The sequence below is a fragment of the Balaenoptera physalus genome, assembly GCF_965194825.1.
Source record: "Balaenoptera physalus genome assembly, chromosome: 1".
In the NCBI taxonomy this organism is placed as follows: domain Eukaryota; kingdom Metazoa; phylum Chordata; class Mammalia; order Artiodactyla; family Balaenopteridae; genus Balaenoptera; species Balaenoptera physalus.
Genome location: NC_138882.1, coordinates 148,874,166 through 148,896,718, shown reverse-complemented (window position 1 = coordinate 148,896,718; position 22,553 = coordinate 148,874,166). Strand labels below are relative to the sequence as shown.

The 22,553-nt window shown below is 41.4% G+C and overlaps 2 long non-coding RNA genes across 1 annotated transcript; one reads left to right on the top strand and one right to left on the bottom strand.

Moving 5' to 3' along the window:
• The window catches only part of LOC309638782, a 390,227-nt gene that overhangs the window by 175,243 nt on the left and 192,431 nt on the right, over positions 1-22,553 (bottom strand).
• Positions 6,198-21,974, top strand: LOC309642083. The gene is made up of 2 exons (XR_014252957.1): positions 6,198-7,059; positions 7,103-21,974. It is a non-coding gene; the product is annotated as an uncharacterized lncRNA (long non-coding RNA).

The window sequence follows — 22,553 nt, the reverse complement described above, 5'->3', positions numbered from 1 at the left end:
GCTCCACAAAACACAGCTTCAAAGATGTGGCCTCTGTATCTGTATTAACTCAGATACAGAGATGGCTTCTAATCCACAGAAACTCTTGCTAAAACCTGAAGTTCTAGAACCCAGGAGGTGAGAAGGCATTGACCGTTATCTAGTCCAATGGGTGTGAGGTTCAGAGATGGCAACTGACTTTCCCAAAGTCAGCCAGTAAGCTGGGAGCAAATGTGAGACCTGAACCCAGTTCCCTGGGCCTCACGCCAATATTCTCTCTATAACCACAGGACCTTTCTGTTTTCAGCCTGGGCCACAGATTGAAGTAAGAGGGTTTGCCTAGTGCATCAATTCATTGACTGATTGATTCATTCATTTGCAAATCCACCTGTGTGCAAGAAAATACACTAGGTGCTGAAGACATAAAAGCTCTGGTCTCTCCCAGGAGCTTACACTCTAGTGTGAATTAAGATATATAAACAAACAAACAGAGAACACAGTCTGGTTCTGCTCTCAGGGAGGTATGTACAATGAAGTAGGAATAAAGAGAGGTAAAAGATAGAAGGAAAAGGAGGCATCTACCATGTGACTAAGGTCTGGGGAGGAGGATCGCAGAGGGCATCCCAGACACAGGACAAGGTTTGTGCACAGGCATGGAGGCCTGGGACAGTGTGGGGAGCTTGGAGACTTGCTAATATGACTCACTTGGTAACCGAGCACAGAGTGGGAGGCTTATGGTGTTCCCAAAGCTTGGGACCTGTCACTTTCCATCCTACTCTTGTTTATTTACTAATTCATTCACTCATTCAGTCATTTGACAAATACTGATTAGCATTTACATTGGGTTCTGTGTATGTGGGATACATCAACGGGTCCTTTCTACCCACCCTGCCTCCAAGACTCTACTCATCCCCTCTCTCTCATGCATGCACACCCACACACATCCTCACATGCACACACACTCAGTAATATCTTTCTCTTGGCTTAATGAGCACAGTAGAGGACAGTAATTGTTCTGAGTGTAAGACAGACTCCATGAATCAAAACTCCCCCTGGCCTGATAAAACTCTCCTCTAGCTTTGAAAACTACCTGCCCTCCTGGCTCTGGGCAGTTCTCACATTTATAAGTGCCCACTGCTCTTCCCTGGGACCTTCCCACGGTAATAGCTGTCCTTCAGAAAGTTGTGCTTTGCTCCACAAATGAGAGAGAGTTTAGTCTCTATCCACCGTGCCCACTGGATACTGCAGTATCCCAGTTCCTTTTCATAATTACAGAAGCACTTATAACTCAGGCCCAACTCTTCGTACATTACCTGTCTCTGAGATTGAAAGAAATGCCATCTATTTTGAGACAGATCTCTTTTCTTGTGAGAATTTCCTTTGAGGAGACACAGTATGAAGTGCCAGCAAAGCACTGAGCTTGGTAATCCAAGAGAACTGGCTTTGATTTTTGAATGATTTTAACTTTCTGAGACTCTATTTATTGTATCAGTGAAATGGAGATAGTAGGGCCTTCCCGATAGGGCTATTACTAGCACTAAATAAGATAGCATGGGTAAAGACCCTGAAATACGATAGGTGTGTAGTGACTATTCTAGCCCTTTTTTGGCTTCAACCATGCAGTGTGTGCTTCTTGACAAATTGTGAGGTCTCAAGTCTCCAAAGGCAACCAAAGGCAGAATTCACCAAAAGAGAGTGTAATAATTGGCTTCTTTGTCTATTTCCTTGAACTAGTAACTCATTAATGTTCCTGCAAGCTAAATGTTACACTTCCTTGTGGATCAAATTACAAATGCTATGTATCTATGGGAAATTCCACATTTAATTCATAACTTATTAATGAAAACAGAATGTTTTTTCCTGGTTATCCATTTGAAAGTTGCACTTCTTACAAAGAACCATGTGTCCCTAAGCTGGTAACCTATGTTCTTTGACTCTTAGTTTTCCCAACATAATAATTATATATGTCATAGAAATAGCATGAAGAATGAATGAGATAAATGTACATATAGAACAATTTTTTTCAATATTATTTCCATGGTCATTAAAAATGAAAGAAAATTAAAACTCTCCCTGCCTACCATCAGTTAGTGTTTAGGAAAATAAAAAACAAACAAAAGAAAAGGAAAAAACCCAAAAAAGTTAGCTGTAAAATAAAGAAACATTCATTATGAATTTTATTACTCCAACTACTGTAAACTGTGTAGGAATCTGAGTTGCAAAGCTACCCATTAAACTGTCTGCTCTTTCCTGTTTAAACAAGGCCCCTCTTGGGTCATGGCTGCCTGAGCCTTCATGGGTCTGCATACAGGAAGGAAGACGTTTCTACGGTAACCACTGAGGCCTTCTCTGGAGGTTCGCCGGGAGAGGCCAGGGTCTGGTGCAAGTGACAAACCCCAGTTCCCTTGATAATGTACAGAGAGGTAGCCGCCATGATGTCCAAGCGTGAGCAGAATAAGAGCATTCAGGCATGAAATCTCTTTCAATTGCTCATTTGTTTCCTGTGATGGAGAATTCACTTTGTGCTGCCCTTGAGAAATGGCCAATCTAGGCTCAGTGATGTATAAATAATAAATGCTCCAGAAGGAAAGATATTTTTGTGATTTGGGAAAAGGAGTTGTTGACATCCCATTGTCACTTGGGTCAAGGTTTTAGAAGGCTTGAAACTGTAAGAGATCATAAAGAATAGCCCAATAGCCTTATTTTATAAATTGAGAAATAGATCATGAGAAAGGAGTGGGGGAAGATGGGTTAAAGTCATAGAGAGAGGAGGATGGTATCAAAAAATATCCTAAGCTCCTGTGGAATAAGGCTTGCATTGTACAGTGGTGACTGTCACAATAGAGTGTGGTAAGTACTCAGAGGGAAAGTTGGACAAGAAGCAATGAGAATATGAAAAGGGGATACCTGAAGCTACCAGTTACAAAGAAGAGTTAGAGCTTGAGCTGAGACTTGAAGAATGAGTAAAAGTTGCTGTCCTTTATGTAGCATTTATGTATGACAATGTGCTAAACACTTTCTATGCATCATCTCATTTAATCTTCACAAGAGCCCTCTTATGTGGGTACCATTACTAGCCACTGTTTTTAAGATGAAGAAACAGGCCTAGAGAGGTTAGTTACTTTCCCACACAGCTAGTAGATGGCAGACTTAGGATTCAAACCCAGGTCAATCTAATTCCTACACCCAGCTCTTTATTGACTATTGGTGTACTACCTTCTATAAATAAGTGCAAGAGCCTAGCACGTGGGTAAGTTGAGAATAGTGTTCTGGTCAGGAGAAAAAGCCAGCCCAGGCAAAGGCACAGAGGAAGACCACATGCTCCATCTGGTACCTATCAATGCTTAGTGGCACTACCAATCTCCCACAGCCTTGTCTAGGGCTAAGTAAGCCTCACCGTTGCTTCTGACTCCTTAACAACTTGGCTCTGGCCATAATGAGACAATCTGACACTTACCCAATAATAAAAATCCACACACATTTGGTGGCCTGGATAAAGCCCCTACATCCTCCGTGGAAGTCAGAATACTAAAATCCACTGTGAGCCACTTTCTCTCTTACAACTCACTTTTACAGCCTGTGGGTTTCTGGAGGCTCTCATCATTTGGGTCTCCCTTCATTCTGGACACTCAGAGTAGACACAATTTCCATCTCAGCTTCTTTTCACGGGGACATGTTGACCCTTGGTGCTTAGAGCCAAAGCGGTGCCAGTTCAGTAAAAAGTCTTTCATGGAAAATCCATGGTGGAGCTTGAGGGAAAAAGTGCCTGCCCATGAGGAGGCTACACCAGTCCATGCCAAACAGAGTGAAAAATAAAGAAAGTTTTCCAGATGTCAAGGCCAAAGTAGCCACGTTGTGGTAGAAGTTATCCAGGTTATAAGAGCCAACATTAAGTGCTTGCTCTGCAGGTCTTCTTTATATACAGATTCTTATCCTCTTCACAATCCTTCTTTACCATTGTACAGATGAAGAAACTTAGGCTCAGAAAGGTTCAGTTGCCTGCCAATGATATAGAGTATTCCTACCCAGGACTCTTTGATCCCCAAACCTCCACTTTTTCACATCACCCCAAAATCATCAATCTAGTGGCTGGTTGGAATTATCATAATTTTTGCCACTATTTTGTTCTGGGTTCCACAGATGCCCATTGGTTAGCACATATGCTGATGCTTTGGCAAGCAAGTACCTTCTGTGTCCCAGGTGCTATACTAGGTCCAGAGAATTTAGAGATTGCTTCATTCTATAGGTTAGTTAGTCACTGAACATGTTCAAGGGCCAGTTACGAGCAAGGTGCTGAGGCTAAAAGGGTGAGCAAAAGGCAGAAGCAGACCTGCATGAAAACACCCTCACACTGTAGTGGGTGCCATGAAGAAGTGGTACAAGGAGCCATGAGTGGGCACAATGGGTGGGGGAGAGGACTTGGTGCTGTCATTAAAGTCATAGGCATCCCCGAAGAAGTCCCTGGGCAAGGCGGGGTAACAGTACAAGTGGGGGAGATAAACTGGGGAACACTGATGAAAACCAGGAGGAAGAGGGATGAGTAAAGCAGGCAGCTATAGGAGAGTGATTCAGTGTTATGGTCAGGTAAACCATCATGCCTGGAAACAGAGAGGAAGGGGAGCTTAACTGCCCAAGGGCGGGGCTGGCTGTAGAGCACCTTCAGGAGGTAGTGATATCTAAGCTGAGAACTGAGGATGCACAAGAATCCAACAGAGGAGGAACTGTTTGACTGGTGCACACAGAGGAAACAGAACACACACAGATCCAGAGACAAGAGAGTGTGTGACGTGTTTGGGGAACTGCAAGTGCTTGTAGGTGTTATGGGGACTAAGAGAACAAAGGCAGGCCCAGGATGAGGGTAGGGATGCTAAAGGGAGTGACACTGGTGTGAAATAATAACAATACTGAAGAACATTATTCTGATGGCAAACTCACAGTCAGAGCAGGAGATGTGTCCTCGTGTGGATATTAACAAGGCAGATGCCAGCATCATGAAAGGGGAGAGAGGTGGGAAAGAGAAAAGGAGTTAGAAAAGGAACTAATATTTATTGAGCACCTACTAGGTGCCAGATACTGTCAGGTAGAGCTCCATTCTATGGATGAGGAAACTGAGGCACCAGAAGGTGAAACAATCTGGCTGAGGGCACATTCATGTTTCATTCTTCCTCACTGACTTCTGGGACTGTCTTGTGCCTCTATTTCCAAGGGCTTTCTTGTCCCACCAGAACACTACCCAAGTGGGTGATTAAGACTGGCATTAGTCAGGACTCTTATCTGTAAATTCAACTAGCTTAGGTAAATGATACATAGCAGATATGTCTGAATTAAGGAAATAATTAGGAAATGTTCAGCACTAGGGCATAAGAGGGGCAGGAATTCACCTGGGTCTCAGGAACAGTTGAACTCACTAGGGCCCTCTGTCTGTCCTGTGTCACTCTCTACCCATAAGCTTTAGTCTCTCTTACTACCAACCATTTCCTTCTTCCATGTAGTAGGAGCTTGGTTACCCATAGTTCTGGGGCTTTCCACTACAGAGGGACATGCTGTCTGTTTTAGTTTTTAAATTCAAGGAAAGATCTCTGATTGGCCCAGTGCGGGTGGTGTCCAACCATGAATCAATCAGCTACAACTAGGAACACAAACATGGCTGCCAAGGGTTCATCCCTGTGGATTGCGGGTCATTCTTCAAAACTCTTGGTGAGTCAAGAAGCCACTCCAAAGAGTATCTATGAAATTTATAACAATATTTATCATTCATGAGATGTTTAAGACATAGCAGGCTCTGAACTGAGAAAGCACATTGTTCTTTGTTAACATTATTTGATTCTCCCAACAACCATGAGAAGTAGGGATCTCTAATTTATATATAAGGGAACGGAGGTTCAGAGAGGCCTATGAATTTGTTCAAGGTCCCACACTCGTAAGGAGTAGGAGTAGGATTTGAATCCTGGACTGACTCCAAAGCCATGCCCTTAACTCTCATGCTTAACTACCCCTACTTTGGCTTCCTTGGGAACTGAAGAGAGGGTGGTTATAATCCAGGAGTCCTGGGATCCACCTCTGCCACTGTGTGGCCTTGGACAAGACCCCCTAAGCTCTCCATGCCTCAATTTTATTGTGTGCAAAATGAGAATAATAATTCCTGCTTGCCTACTTTTATAGTCATCAGATTAAGTGAGACTGAGAGTGAAAGTGCTTAGAAAAGAACTCCATGCTAACAAAGGTGAGGCTTTATTATCATTTTATGTCTCCTAATTCCAGTATGCCATGATTTTGAAACTTCCTATAAAGCAAAACCTGTTCTTTGAAATAAGAGTATGTTTATGAAGAGCCAATAGACAGATCTGAATGTTTTAGGCTGTGTGTTTTTTTTTTAATAACTCCAGATTGACAGAATTTAACAGAGGAAACAGAAATAGAGTTAATTTATCCTGGATCCAAATGTTAGGCTCCTCTTGGTTTTTTTCAAAACAGACATTAGCATTGTTCCTCTGGATTCCTTCTGTGCTGACACCACCTGGTTTCTGCTTATTTTTTCATTTCACTCGCTTCGGTGACATTGAATTATAATTGGTTTCTGCTGAACTTTCTCATGCTGTGATGTACTGATTAACAAAGAAAATGAAATCTTTCATTTGGTCAACAAGTTCTGCCTCACTGCAATATCTCAGATGGCAGTCCTTTAAGGAATTAAGGTTCTGTGGCATAATTTCCATGCTTAGGAAACAACTGCAAGGTTCTAATGAAAGCCTTTGTCAGCTGACATTCTGTTTATGGCCCATCAGCTACAAATTTGCTCAAACTAGGAACTGTGGCATAATGCTCCCACTCCTAAACCCATGCATGGAATCAGGCACTAGGCTGGGTGATGGACTTCCCCAGAACACCTCCATTCTCGGTCCCCTTCCACTCTGTGTCACAGCCTCAGCCCAGGCCTTCACACTGCCGCCCTGAGTCTATTTAAACAGTCTCCTAACCAGTAATTCACCTCCACACTGGTGCCAGGGTGATCTTCGAAAAACATAGATTCTGACCAGGTCAGCCCTGCTGGTCACCTTTCTGCGGCTGCCTATTTGCCAGGTCAGCTCTGCTGGTCACCTTTCTGTGGCTCCCTATTTGCTAGACAATAAAGGCCAAATTACTTACCGGTGTCCCCCTTAACTTGACCTCTGCACACCCTTGTAGCATCATCACATTGCCACCCTGGCCTACCACACCATCAGGATCCATCTTACTCTATCATCATGACATACTTACTAACATTGCTATCTTTTATTGCATGTCTGAGTCTGTAGAACACTTTTTTACAAATTCTCAGAAACATCCTACGAGATATTTTATACCTTTATTATACACAGATTTAGAAAGTTAAGGAAACTGCCCAGGATCACACAGCTGATCTCACAGGTGACAGAGTTGAGACCCAAACCCATGTCCATCTGATTCTCAAACTCCTTCCACTCTGTCACGTGGACATTAGGATATACTGGCAGTTCTCTGAATGAGCCATGCCCTTTATACCCTACCATCATCTTTGCAATTGCTCTTCCCTCTGCCTTTAATACATCTTCCCTTTCTTTGACTGGCTGGCTGACTACTACTCATGCCCTAAGATTTGTCTCAAATATCACCTTGGGGTGAAACTCTGAGCAATTGCAGATGGAGAGATAAAGAAAGAAACAGAATCAGACTGGAAACCAGGAAACTGGATGAGTCTCCACAGCTCTGTCAGCTAAGCCTCCATGTCTATAAAATAGGGATAATAACCCTGCCTACCACCTGGAGTTTCAGGGAGCATCAAATGGGACTTTATATTTGAAACCACTTTGCAAACTATTAAGCCCCATATAAATGTAAGTTATTATTAATTGTTATATTAATTAAATAATTAAATCTCATCTATAATAATGATTCTTAAAAATGACTATCAATGGCTATTAATCAAAACGCAGGCTGATGGTAATTACACTAATTAAAACTCTCAGTAATGATGATAATTAGCCCTGATACTGAGAAGTGGTCCATGGGACACAGACTAGCATGAAACTGGGGTGTAAATAACACAAGTGAGAGCTGGGAAAAGGACCTGGAAGCAGGTTGATGAACAAGACAAGCAGATGAGCCATGCTCTTCCTGGCTGAGAGTTCTGTTGTGCTGAGGAAAAAGGGACTGATAAACACCAAAACCATCTATTGTTATATGAGCATTTGGCTTGCAATGGTCCATGTAGTTGTCTGTGTACATACATCTCTGTGTGGTGACACCTTCATATTAAGCTTCACTGCATTGAACTGCACATGGGTCCATGACCGTGCCACTCCCTAACACCACTTACTCATCACATCACCATGTCTCCTGACAAACCCAAGATCCTTCATGGCCTGGTTCATGGAATTCTCTTCAGTGAAGCCTTCCTGGATTTTTCCTGGAAGACTAGGATGTCTTTCTGATCTCCTTCACCTTCTGCAAGCCTCCCCTTAGAACTTACGGTCCCAGGTCCATCACTTACAAGCTGTGTTTCTTCAAGATGTTACATAAAACCTCTTTTATGCTTCAGCTGCCTCATTTACTAAATGAAGATAACAGCAGTATAGACCAGATAGGATTGTTTTGAGAATTAAGTAAGACATGTAAGTCTTTTAGAATAGGATTAGACATATAGTACTCAATTACTGTTTGTTATTATTACCATTACTATTTTTGTAATTATTTGTCTCTATATCCATCGCTCTGCCAGACTGTGAACCTCTTCTTTTTGTGTCCCTATTTCCTAGACTTACTACATAATTGCTGCCCCTTTCATTGTTGATATTACTATGGAAATGGATGGGGGATGTTCTTAAGGGAACTGTGGACAAGACTAAAGGCAGTGGGCTGGAAAATTCATTGACCATGAAATCAGATTTGGTTTAAATCTTGGCTCTGCTACTTGTTTAGACATTGGTTTTGTGCAAGTCACTTCCCCTTCTAGGACTCAGTTTTTTCATCTAGAAAATAGAACCAATAATCTCTGGCCTATTTCCTCACAAGCTCCATCATGAGGTTGGAATAAGGACACAGATGTGAAACTGCTTTGTAAACTGAAAGGCACTAATCAAATATAAGATACTTTTACTGTTATTAGAACCATCTGGAAGTTGTTTGGACTTACAAATTGATAGAATCAGTCAACACCTACTTGACTTACACAGAAAGCAGTTGTTATGCTTGGGTATTTTTTAAGCCCTTAACCCCATGGATATTCCAAGTCTTTTCTCCAAATTCACGCCCAATTTGAGAATGTTCAAGTTTATTTTCCCAAAGACTGAGTAAAAATAGGAATTTAAAATATAGCTAAGGCTGAAACTTCACTAAAGATTTCAGTTTCTATTTCCCTTAAGGGATTTTCTAGAGCCCTAGTTCATAGCTGAGTTATTAAATGCAGCTTAATTCATAGGGTTTCTCAAGGTACCAGGAAGCTCAACCTCAGAGGTTACTTTAGGATAATAGGGAGTTTAGATTAAGATGGTCAGTAAATTGCAAAAAAAAAGAAAGAAAGAACCATATAGATGGTAAGAACACTGGACCAGGAGTCAGAAATCCTAAATTCTGACCAGCTCTACAGCCTTCTAGTTTGAACATCTTCCCTACTGGGCCTGACTTTTCTCAGTAAAATGTGGATAATCTCCCCCCATTTCATTAACCTTTGCCATGTAGCAAATCACCCCAAAACTTAGTGACGTAAAAGATCAAGAGTTTGTTTCTGACAATTCTGTGGGCTAGTTAGGAAGTTCTGCTCATCTTTCTGGGCCCACTCATGGAGCAGCGTTCAGCTGGTGAGTCAACCAGGACTTGGGCCCAATGGACACAGCTAGGACTCTGAGCCTCTTTTTCTGTACAGGGTCTTTCACACTTAAGGTGCTAGCCTGGGCCTCCTCACATGGCAATGCTGTTCCAAGAGAGAGAATGTGGAATTGCTTGGCTTCTTAAGGCATAGCCTCACACAGTGTCATTCCCTCCATATCCTATTGGTCAAAGCAAATTACATGGTCAGCCCAGCCTCAAGGGTTAGGGAAACAGACTAGATCCTTCAATGCGAGAAAGGCAAAGTCAAATTACCAAAAGGGACATTGTCACAGGGAGGCATGATTCATGCGGATTCATGGCATGGGGGGTGGGGGGATCTTTTTGTACCAATCTAACACACATCTATCCTGCCTCCACGGCTATTTACAAACATCTAAGCTAATATAATTAGAGACACTTTGTAAAGAATAAAGTCTTATGTCATACAGATGGAAGAGCACTCAATTTTTGTCCTAATATTTGTATTCATATTATTTAACTTATTTCAAGATGATTTGGATGGTTTTCAGATTTTGATTCCCTGTTAGTTAAGAAAAGTTTATGAGAATATAAAGAGAAGAGTTCCAGACAGATTATAGAATTAGAATACCATGATTCTGCAATCCATCATGAATTAGTGGATGCAGACCTCAAGCACCAATGACTGCTAACATCACAAAAAACAAGACAACTAGATCATATGTGTCTATTGAGGAGGAGCACATCACCTATGAAGCGGTCTTGCTAAAATAAAAAAATTGAAACTTAATCTGATCAAGCCTCTAGTTACAACTACCAATTTTCAGGAAATATAGAAGACAAAGGAACATGTAAAACCATACCACAGAAGTATAATCAGCAAATCCAGACTAGAAAACCACTACAGGAAAACCACCTGGTTTTTTCAATACCTAAATTACAAAGGAAAAGAAGAGGTGGGGAAGAAGCATGTGCATTGAAAGAGACCAATAACAAGGTGTGGAACTTATTTGGATCCTGATTCAAATAAACTACTTTAAAAATTATGACATTTTTGTCATTTTGAAAATTTATAAACTGACAGGATAATGAAATTAAGAAATTAAAACTAATTTTAGGTGTGAATTGGTATTATATTTATGTATTTTTTTTAAAAAACTCCTTAGCTTTTAGAGTACATATTCAAATACCTGTGAATTGATATTATAGCTGAGATTTATTAAAACAGAGTGGGAATAAGTGGATGGGGGTACAGATGAAGCAAGAACATCCATGAGTTGATAACTGTCCAATATAGGTGATGAGTACGTGGGCATTCATTATTCAGTTCTGGCTACTTAAGTATATGTTTGAAATTCTCCATAATACATTTTTGTAAAGAGTTGGACAATAAGTCAAATAGCCCTGAGTTCAAGTAGCAGCCCCATGTCTCCTTTCCTTAGTCATATGTTCTAGGGAAATTCATTTCACTTCTCTGAGCTTTCATTTCCTTACAAACAACGTAGGGATAATCTCCTCCCATTATTTTCCAATGATGCTCTGAGGGCCAGATGAATCCATGAAGGTAAAAGCATCTTATAAACCATGAAAGCCTACACACATTCTCAGAACTGTTTTTGCTACTAATTATTGACCTGAAAATAATTTAGATCTTTTGGGCCCTGTCTTCCCTTTAGTAAGAATATCTCTTCATCCTTGGTCTGCTCTCATGAGAAATTAAGCACAGTGAGCTCAGAAAGCTCATTGAGCAGTGGTTATGAGCTTGACAAAGGGTCTGAATATTATTTTTTAAATCTTATCTTTTGCCTTTATCTTAAATCCAGGTAGGAAGAATTTCTGCTTCTGGACAAGACGGAGCAACAGGGACTGTATTTACCCTCCTGCTGGATACAACCAAGAAACAGACTATATAAATATGTATTTACATATAGTTTCATATATGTATGAAAGAATGGTTTTCAAGGAACTGAGTATCAGGCCAAAAAGGATAGTGGTCACTGAGATATAGGAAAATAGGAAACAAACAAGTTGAGTCTCACAATTGCCTCAGTTTCCTGCCTCAATTGAGAGTTTCCAGACCAAAAAAAAAAAAAAAAAAAGGAATAAAAGATATCCAGATTGGATAGGAAGAAGTGAAATTGACTTTAGTCACAGATGACATGATCATCTATATAGAAAATCTAACAGAATCTACAAAAAAAAAGCTATTAGAACTGAGTGAAACTAGCAAGTCTGAGGGGTACAAGATCAATCGTACAATGATCAATTATATATCTATATATTATCAATAAAATATCAGAAATTTTAAATTTTAAAAATATATCATTGTCAATAGCATAAAAATATGAACTATTTAGGGATGAATCCAAAAAATCTGTGCAATATCTATACACTGAAAATGGTAAAACATTGCTGAGAGATGTTAAAGAAAACCTGAATAAATGGAGAGATTACTGTAATCGTATGCTGGATGACTCAGTATTAAGATGTCAATTCTCCCTAAATTGATGGACAGATTCAATGCTATCCCAATCAAAATTCCAGTAGAATTTTTTAAGTAAATTGATAAACTGATTCAAAAATTCATATGACACAAGAGGGTGGGGATATGGCAATATATGTATACATATAGCTGACTCACTTTGTTATACAGCAGAAACTAACACAAAATTGTAAAGCAATTATACTCCAATAAAGATGTTTAAACAAAAAATTCATATGAAAACACAAAGGATCTAGATAAACCAAAACAACTTTTAAAAAGAAGAAAGTTGGACAACTTCCACTATCTGATTTCAAGACTTATTATAAATTACATTAATCAAAACAGTGGTAGTGGCATAAAGATAGACAAATAGACCAATGGTATAGAATAGAGTCCAAAGATACAGGGAGATGAATATATCTATCTATCTATCATACATATATGATTGTTAATATAAGTGCAAAGGCTATTCTGTCAAGAAGACTAGTCTTTTCAACAAATTGTGCAAACAAACAACAACCTTCAATCTATACTTTGTTCCATAAACAAGAATTAACTCTAACTGGGCCATATACCTAAATGTAAAATCTAAAACTATAAAATTTCTAGGAGAAAACTTTTGTGACCTTGAGCCAAGGAAGGATTCCTTGGATCCAGCCTTACAAGCACAATCTGCAGAAGAACAGAGTGGATTGGGGACTGAAGGAGTCGCTCTGCTGGTGACGTCATTACCAGATGGTCACTTAGGTTCTAGAGAGAAAGGGAAGAGTTTCATGAAAGTTCCTATGACTCTTTTCTGAAGAAAAGTAGACTCATGTGGGTTTTCTGAAATTCCTCGGAGGCAGAAAGGCCATATCAGAAAAAACAGATCCTCTTTAGTTCCTTTTATATAAGACCCAAATCCAGAACTTGCTTTTTTGTTTTGTTTTGTTCTGTTATAGCGTTTGCCACCACCAGCCCTCCTCCAGCCCCTTAGGGCTCTTTTTCTGCCTTTTGAGACTTGAGGAACTACTGTTCAGACCCTGAAAAGTTCCTCTTGCCTCAGACAGCCTGCTCCACCATTTTTACGTAACCACTGAGCAACCACAGATGACATACTGCGTCTCTTTAGGTCTCAGTGTATGATAAAGCTTTTGGGGAGCCAATCTATAAAACCTTTTTTAGCTCTGATCCCCTCTTATTCTCTGCTTTCCAAGAAGAATGATTCAGCAATCAAACAGCATGAACAAGATTTTTTTCCTATTTAATACCAGATTGTACCCGAGAACAGGAGTGAAAAGTGTTATTGCCCAGATCAATAATTCAACAAGCTACATTGGAATGAAGCCACATTGGACTTAAACAAATTCTGGGGTGTCTGTTAAATAGCCAGTCATAGTTCCATTTGGCTCATGCCTTCATCCATTCATTAAACTAATATTTACTAACCACTTATTATGCCCCAGTTGCTCTGCTGGGTATTAAGATTCAGGGCTCACATTCTGGCAAGAAAGCCCAATGAAATTCTTCCCGCTGCAGTGCCAGCGCACACGCGTCCCTTCTGCCTGGGGCAGCCTTCCCCTCCTCTCTTCTCCTGGCCAACTTCTACTCTTCATTCAAAGAACCCAGATGTGACTTCCTCAGGGAGAACTTGCCTACCACGAATTGAATGAAGTTCTCCCATTATTTATTGCCTTGTGTCCCTCCATTCTTTTCCTTCCCAGCCCTTAATGAAATCTAGGACCATTTTATTTCTCATTACAGTCTCAGCACACTTAGCACAGATCCAGAACTGAGCAGATGCTTAATCAACATTTGTAAGTTAACTGAATAAACAAATGAGCAGATAAAGGGTACATAAATGGATGGGGAGAAGCCGGGTGGAAAGGTCTCCTAGAAGAATTGTTAGGCCTTCAGGGTGGTAAGGATTTAGGTAGGTGAAAGGTGAAGAAAATGGACAAGCAGATGCCTCTTCTCCATTCCATGATCTCTTATCTGGGAAACAGTCTCCCAACTTGTCTCAAAATTTCTGGTCTCTTTAGTTTTTCAGGCTAAGAGTTATTATGTTACAAAGTCAGTTATATCACTTAACGTCTCTAAAATGCAGTGGGCTCCCTACTGAAAAATAGCCAAATTCTTCAGCATGGTGCCACCCCCTCCCCAAAGTGATCTGGCTTTCAACCATCTGTCTGTATATATTTCCCAGTAAATCTGCCCATTTACTTTTTGATGCAGTCATGCATCGAAGATGCCATTCCCCACTGACCAGACACAGGTCCTGCCCTTTCCTATTTCCTTGCTATGCCTTGTCCTCCATCCTCCCTCTGCTGAAGTTCTCATCTGAATCAAGTGTAACTCAAATGCTATCTTCTCTATGGAAGCTTCCATGGTAAGGTACCCTCCTCCTCTGAAGGAATCTCTCCTCCCTTTCTGCATCCACTCCACATGCTTATCCTTCCTTTTTGTGCACAGAAGACATTCTTCTTCACACCACAGTTTCTATCGACGTATCTTTCAGTAGCTGGTGAATTCCTCTAGTTCAGAAGCAGCTCTGAAACTGCTCCCGACATACGGTAAGCACTCAATAGATGTTTGCTGGACTAAATGTCCTGATATACCCACCCAGGAGATCCCTTTATATTGTTCCTCACTTCCTGTGGTGGGTCACTAGGAGAGCATTAAGATACTGTCCTCTTGAAAACCAGACTACAGCCTTCCCCCCAAATCTGACAATTGACTTATTCATCAGATGTTTATTGAATACCTAACATATTTTAGACACTTTTCTAGGCACTGGGGATACAAAACAATAGAAAATAAAATATTTCTGCCCTCACAGCACTTATATTTAAGTGAGCAGGAGACTCAGTATAATATGAAGTGCATCAGGTGGTGAAAAATATTGATACTATGGAGCAATATAAAGTGCAAAGGGGGATAGAGAATACATTGCCTCCTGGAGGTAAGGGGATATTTTAAGGAGTGTTCTGATACAGCCTCTAATAAAAGGTGATTTTGGAGCAAGACTCAAAGGAAATAAAAGAGTAGGCAGATACGAGTGTAAGGCACTCCAGGCAGAGGGAATATATAGCACCAAGGCCCCAAGGTGGCAGCAATGCCAATAATCCAAGTTAAAGGAAATGACCATCTGCCCCAGGGTGTCATGTCTGAGGATCAAGTCTGAGGCCAGTGTGGGTAGAAGAGTGTAAGTGAAGGGGCAGAGTGGTAGCAGACACGGCGGGACATGGGGTGTAAGAGTGTGTAGAGCCTGAAAGGTCATAGTAAGGACTAAGACCTTCCCTGTCTGTGACATAGGAAGCTGTTGGAAGGTTCTGAACAGCAAAATGAGATCAACTGACATGTATTTTAAAAACGTAAACTAGTCATGGTGTTGGGGAGACATAGTAGGGGAGCAAGAAGAGAAGCAGACAGAGACCGATTCGTGCAATAATCTAGCTGAGGAATGATGGAGGCTCAGGACAGAGTGCTGGCTGATGTGGGCTACAGGTGGACAAAGTCTGAATTTATTTTGAAAGCACTTGCTGACAGATGAACTGTGGGTATAAGAAAAAGAGAGGACACAGGAAAGGCTGTAAGTTTTTTAGTCTGAGCAACTAGATGGAAGGGGTTGTTGTGGAGAAAGCTGTGTCCCCAGCTTTACTGAGATATAACTGACATATAATAGTGTGTAAGTTTAAGGTGTACAACATGATGATTTGATACCCATTATCTATGGAGAAATGATTACCACAATAGGGTTACTTAACACCTCCATCATCTCACATAATTACCCTTTTTTGTGTCTGGCAAAAACATTTAAGATCTACTCTCTTAGCAACTTTCAAGTATATAATACAGTATTGTTAACTATAGTTGCCATAACATACTTTGGATGCCCAGAACTTATTCATCTTATAACTGGAACTTTGTATCCTTTGACCAACATCTTCCCATTCCACACACCACCCCCTGCAACCACTTAGCATAATTCCCTCAAGGTCCATCCATACTGTCACAAATGGCAGGATTTCCTTCTTTCTCATGGCTGACTAATATTCCACTAAGTATATAGCACAGCTTCTTCATCCATTCATCTGTAGGTGAACATTTGGGTTGTTTCTATATCTTGAATAATGTTTCAGCCAACGCGGGCATACAGATATCTCTTCAAAATCCTTTTCATTTCCTTTGGATTTATATCCAGAAGAAGGATTGTTGGATCACATGGTAGTTCCAGTGTTAATTTTTTGAGGAAACTCCATACTGTTTTCTGTAGCATCTATACCAATTTTCATTGCCACCAACAGTGTACAAGAGTTCCCTTTTCTCAGCATCCTTGCCAACACTTGTTGTTATCTGTTTTATTGATAGTAGCCATCCTAATGAGTGTGAGGTGATATCTCACTGTGAAAGACTATGAGAAAAATAGATCTTGTGGGAGAACAAGGGGGATTCGGGAGTTCAGTTGTGGGAAATTGAAGTCTGAGATATTTTTATCATCCAGGTGAGATGTCAAGTTGGCAGTTAGAAAGAAGAGTCTGGAGTTCACTGAAGAAGCCAGAGCTAGAAACATAAATTTGGGATGTGTCAACCTCATGATAACATTTCAACCCACGATGACCTAATCAAAGGAGGGGTTGGTAAAGACAGAAAAGAAAAGAGGGCCTGGGGCTGAACCTGATATTAAGGAGGTCAAGAATTTATGAGGAACCAACACAAAGAAAGAGCAGCCGGCAAGCTAGGAGAAAAACCAAGGGGGTGTGGTGTATAACCAAGTGATGAAGGGATCAATTATGCCAATTGTTGGGCCAAATAAAATGTGGACAATTGACCATCAGTTTTAACAATGTAAAAATCAGTGATCTGGACAAGGTTTTGTGAATAATGGTGTGTAAGCTTGATTGGGGGGAAGGTTCTAAAGCGAATGGGAGGAGTGGAACTGGTGACAGAGTATAGACAGGGCTGCCATGTGCCTTTGTTTGCCTGTGGCAATCCCAGTCTGCACCTGCAAACCAGTGGTACATCCAGTTAAAAGTGTTCCAGTCTGGATAATAAATTATATAATAATCCTAAGTATAGTATCTATTAACACACTGTACCCATTCATCCATATAACAGTGCACTTTCCCCTTTCTAATTTTCTAACTTTCCTGATGTAAATAAGCGTCACATCTCCCAATCCAGAGAGTAAAGGCCTGGAGAACTCTCCCTAAGGTAATCATTCTCAAGATGATCCTTGTGTCCACACAAAGGGGACCAGGGCACTACCCTCAACGATGTTAATTCCATTGATCTGAGATACAGCCAGGAGATTCTAATGTGTAACCAGGAGTGGGGACCACTGTCCTGGTTAATGAAGAAGCAAGCAGGTGAGTCTGATGGAGATTATTATATAACCCTCCCTCTTCAGCCATCTCTTCAGAATCTTCTTCCCTGCCCATCCCCTGGTCAACGCTCTGGTTCACGTGGTCATTTTCTCTACCTTGGACTATTGACGTTGCTCTCCAGATAGCTTCTCTGACTCTGGGCTCACCTCATCCAGTCCATTTTCTCTCATATTACCAACTTATTCCTCTCTGTTCTTCCTTTGAAAACTTCTGATGTCACTTTATTGACTTAAATTTAAAGTTTAAATTTCTTAAAATGTCATTCAAAGTCACGTGAGTACTCAAGAGTTGTATTGTACATGAGAAATGAATGAATGGGCTCAGACCTCTGGGGTCAACAGAGACATAAACAATGAAGGAGTGACAGGACCTACAACATGGGCTTGGATGGGTGGCTTTTAAAATCCCCTCATAACTTTAAGAATGTTACCAGGGGGAAAAGGGGGGGGGATAAATTGGGAGATTGGTATTGACATATACACACTACTATATATAAAACTGGTAACTAATAAGGACCTACTGTACAGCACAGAGAACTCTACACAATACTCTGTAATGACCTATATGGGAAAAGAATCTAAAAAAGAGTGGATACATCTATATGTATAACTGATTCACTTTGCTGTACACCTGAAACTAACACAACATTGTAAATCAACAATACTCCAATAAAAATTTTAAAAAAGAGTGTATGAATCCATGATGGTAAGGAATTTCCCATTTGACATATCCTTGAGCACATTTTGCTCATGCAAACCTCACCTGGACATGAGTTGGAATACAGAGAAGAGAGGAAAAGTGGGGCGTGAGATTCTTTACCTCTCACTTGTGCTCACTCTGTCTTTACCCCAGGCCCATGGGGGAAATTACATTCATTCCTCAAATAAGCCATGTTCTCTCACCTCCAGGGTTTAGCACATATTGTATCCTCCTCCTGGATTACACTTCATCTCCCTTCTTCAATTTCTACTCATTCCTGAGATCTCAGCTACATGAAAAATTCCTCTGACAAGCTTTTCCCAACACCTGTCACCCTCTACTTCACCAACCCCACTAAGGCCAGATTGAGGGCGTTTCCTGCAGCATCCTGTATCACCCTGTACTTCCCTCACCATGGCCCCTCTCTCACTGTATTGTTTTGTTTGTTTGTTTTTTGAATTTTATTTTATTTATTTTTTATACAGCAGGTTCTTATTAGTTATCTATTTCATACATACTAGTGTATATATGTCAATCCCAATCACCCAATTCATCACACCACCATCCCCATCCCCCCGCCACTTTCCCCCCTTGGTGTCCGTACATCTCTCACTGTATTGTAATTGTCACTTTACGTGTCTATCTTTCCAACTAGACTGCCAAGACCATATCTATCTGTTTCAAGGCTCAATAATTCTTTGTTGAATTAACACTAATATGAATTCAATCTAAAGTGCTGGTAGAAATACCTAAAACAAGCACTAACAATTCACAGGTGCAGAACTCTCCTTTGAAATTTGACAGCCCCAAGGATGTCCCATCTAACCCTGTCCTTGCTTTGCCCCACACCCACTGGTGGACATGTGCTTGACGTTGGCCCCAGTGCCCGTGACTTATGATTCATGCTGAAAGCACATTGGAAGCCCTCATCTTTATAGCTCTTTTCTGAGAAAATTACCCAATCTGGCAGTCCTTCTGGCCCCAAGGCCATTTGACAGATCCCAATGAACAAGGCCAGATGGGAGTGGGGGAAGAACTCCACCATCAAATTGTCCAATGCCTGAAAAATTTTGGCTTTGGAATGATGCAGGTCCTCTCTTGTGCACTGCCTAGAATCAGAGGAAGGTGTTCTCCGCCAGGCCAAGGCAGTGTGGTCTCTGTGTTCCTGGCTGAGGCCCCCAAGCCAGTGCTGTCTCTGCAGCAGAGCTCCCTGCCGGGTGGGGTGTCACAGCTGTGGAATCAGAGAAGTTGTGCAAGAGGAGAAAAAAAAGTTTTCCAAATGAGCAAAAGAACAAGTCTTGGAGAGAAAGAGCTCAGGGAGAGTGGGAGTCCAAAGCAAGGCCAAGAATCATGAAATAAAGTCCACGTGGCAAGAACTAAGGATCTTAGCAACTGCAAGATCTAGAGGAAAGTAAATGAGCAGTAAGTTAGAGGGAAGAATGAGCTTGGTCAGGAACACATAAGGAATTCCAGTGCTTTCTTACAGCCTGACGTTTAGTTGCAAAACATTCTACAAAGTCAATTTGTATATTAATTAACTCACCAAGCATTTATGGATATTTTGTACCTAACATAACTCCCTTGATCTGCACAACTACCCTAGCTTCTATTATTATTGCCATTGTAGGAATGAGGAAATTGAATTTCAATGAGGTTCATAAGTGATTAAGACAAGCTTAATGCCCAGGACCTGTCTGATCCACAGGTTCCTGTTCTGGATTGAAGCCCACCCCAAACCACCTTACAGGCTAGGCAACCCTGAGCAAAGTCATTCTCTCTTTTCTTGTCTATAAAATGAGGGTGCTATACCCACTGAGATAACCTACAGGAAAGGATTTCCTCAACCGTAAAGCATTATGCAAATGTAAGTTACATATACTTGTTTATTTACTTGCTTGTTTCTTTATATGCTATTTCGTTTCACAATGAGGCTTTGCATGAGACCACACGCAGTGAAATAACGCTGTACAGTCATCTGAATACCGGTGCCGAAGAGACTGAATTCTCTGCTTGACAAGTCTTCATGGAGGAAGACCCTGCAGGCGCCGATCTCACATTCATAAAATCATTCACTCAACAAGCCCTTACGAAGCCCCTGCACTGGATCAAACTGAGTGCAGTATGTAAACGTGAGTAAAGCACAGTCCCCACCTCCAGAATCTCAGTCTAGAATAGATAGTAGAGTAATAAAGAGGCCACTTTAAGAGTGCGCTCAGCACAACAGGAAAATGAAAGACAGCAAGTTGCAAGTTTGGGGAATGTGACAGAGGCACTTAACCCAGGAAAGTGCCCCCAGAGGCAGGAACTTCTGAGCTGTTTCCTGAAAAATGGACTGGAGTCTCCCAGGAGAAGCTTGGGGGTGAACGACAAGAAGGATATTCACACCCAGGGACGGGAGGGTGAGCGAGTTGGCAGTGTAGTGGGGCTGCAAATAATTGGCCTGGCTGAAGCCTCAAGTTGCAGGGGAGAGTGGGATGTGTATGAAGAAGCTCCGAGACCTAAAATAACTTCCTTGGCTCTGCTCATGTGCCCTCATTCCAAGGCACAGTGAGACATCAGGGAGGCTTCTGGAGCCTTCAAGAGACTTCTGCCTCGCTCAGACCCATCAGCTTCCCTAGCTGCTCCGATACATAAACCAGGCCTCAGCAACGTCTTACCTAAACCACATCTCTCTTCCCTCATAAGCAAAATGAGCTGCTCAAAGCTTGAACAGGTCCTGCCTTTTTCCTTTTGCTGAGTGTGTAATAGTTCAGGCCTTGGGTTCTGGAGTCAGACTGGCCCATCTTCCAAGCCTGTCATGGCTGCTTCCTTGCTATGAAGCTTTGGGCAAATAATTTATCTTCTCAAGCCTCAGTTTCCTCATCTGTAAAAGGGGTCAATAACAGCACGTGCCACATAGGGTTTGTGTGAGAATTAAATGAGATAATACAAATAAAGAACAAAGAACAATGCCTCACCCATAGCAATTATTGAGTAAGTGTTACTTATTATCATTATTATGATAATTACCTGCAGCATCAACTTCTACAATCCAGCCACTTTATTTTTAATTGCAATTCTTTCCAGTGACTGGGGAAATGTGCATCAAGAGTGAGAATGAGAGAAAATATACATAAGAATCATTGATTAATATGGAGGGAAAGAACACAGAAACCCAGACCATAAAGTCTCACATGGCTACGTTGGATTAGTTTCAAGTTTGACGTCCAGTTTCCTGGCAGCCAAAGCAAAAAGGAGAACCAACTTGTAATTACTTCCCCAGGACAGTTCCAAAAGAATTTCTTCCACCAGCTTCACACAGTAGGCAAGACATGATGTAGTGAACATATTCACAGTGGGGTCTGGATTGGTCTGTCAGAGCTGCCATAAGAGAGTATCATAGACTGGGTGGCTTAAACAACAGAAATTTATTTGAAATTTATTTTCTCACAGTTCTGGAAGCTAGAAGTCAAAGGTCAAGGTGTTGGCAGGGTTGTTTTTTGAGACCTCTCTCCTTGGCTTTTAACTGGCTTTCTTCTACCTTGTCTTCACATTGTCTTTCCTGTGCATGGCTGTGTCCTAATCTCCTCTTCTTATAAAAACACCAGTCATATAGGATTAGAACCCACCCATATGATCTCATTTTACCTTAATAAGGCCTCTTTAAAGACCCTATTTCCAAATACAGGCACATTCTGAGGTACTGGGGGTTAGGACTTCAACGTATAAATTGGGGGAGACACAATTCACCCCGTGACAGCATCCCTGAAGCAGAGCAGGGAGGAAACAACACAGCTTGATTCCACAAGGCTCCCTGACAATGCAGTCCTCAGACCTTCTGATGCCCAGCTGATTCCAGAAGAGAGCCCAGAGCATCCAAGGGGTGGATGCACTGTTTACATTCCAAAGATCTGGGGGGAAGATCACACCCCTCACTCAGTGCTAGGAGGTAAAGGTGGAATAAGAGAAACAGAGACCCTATTCCCGCTGTGAGCGGGGAGTGAGTTCAGCCTGGGGTGCCGGGTAAAGAACCTTTAAAAAGGTAGTATTGTTTTTAGGCATGCTGCTCCAGCACTGGTGTATGGCTAAGACAACAGGGAAAGCAGTTAAGAATGGTTTGTAATTACCTAGGTCAAGGCTACCAGTCTAAACTGGGCCATGGCAATGGCAACAGATGCCAGGAGATGGGTCTGCCTCGTGCAACCTACTTCACGGTTACAGTTCCGAAAATGTCTCCACTG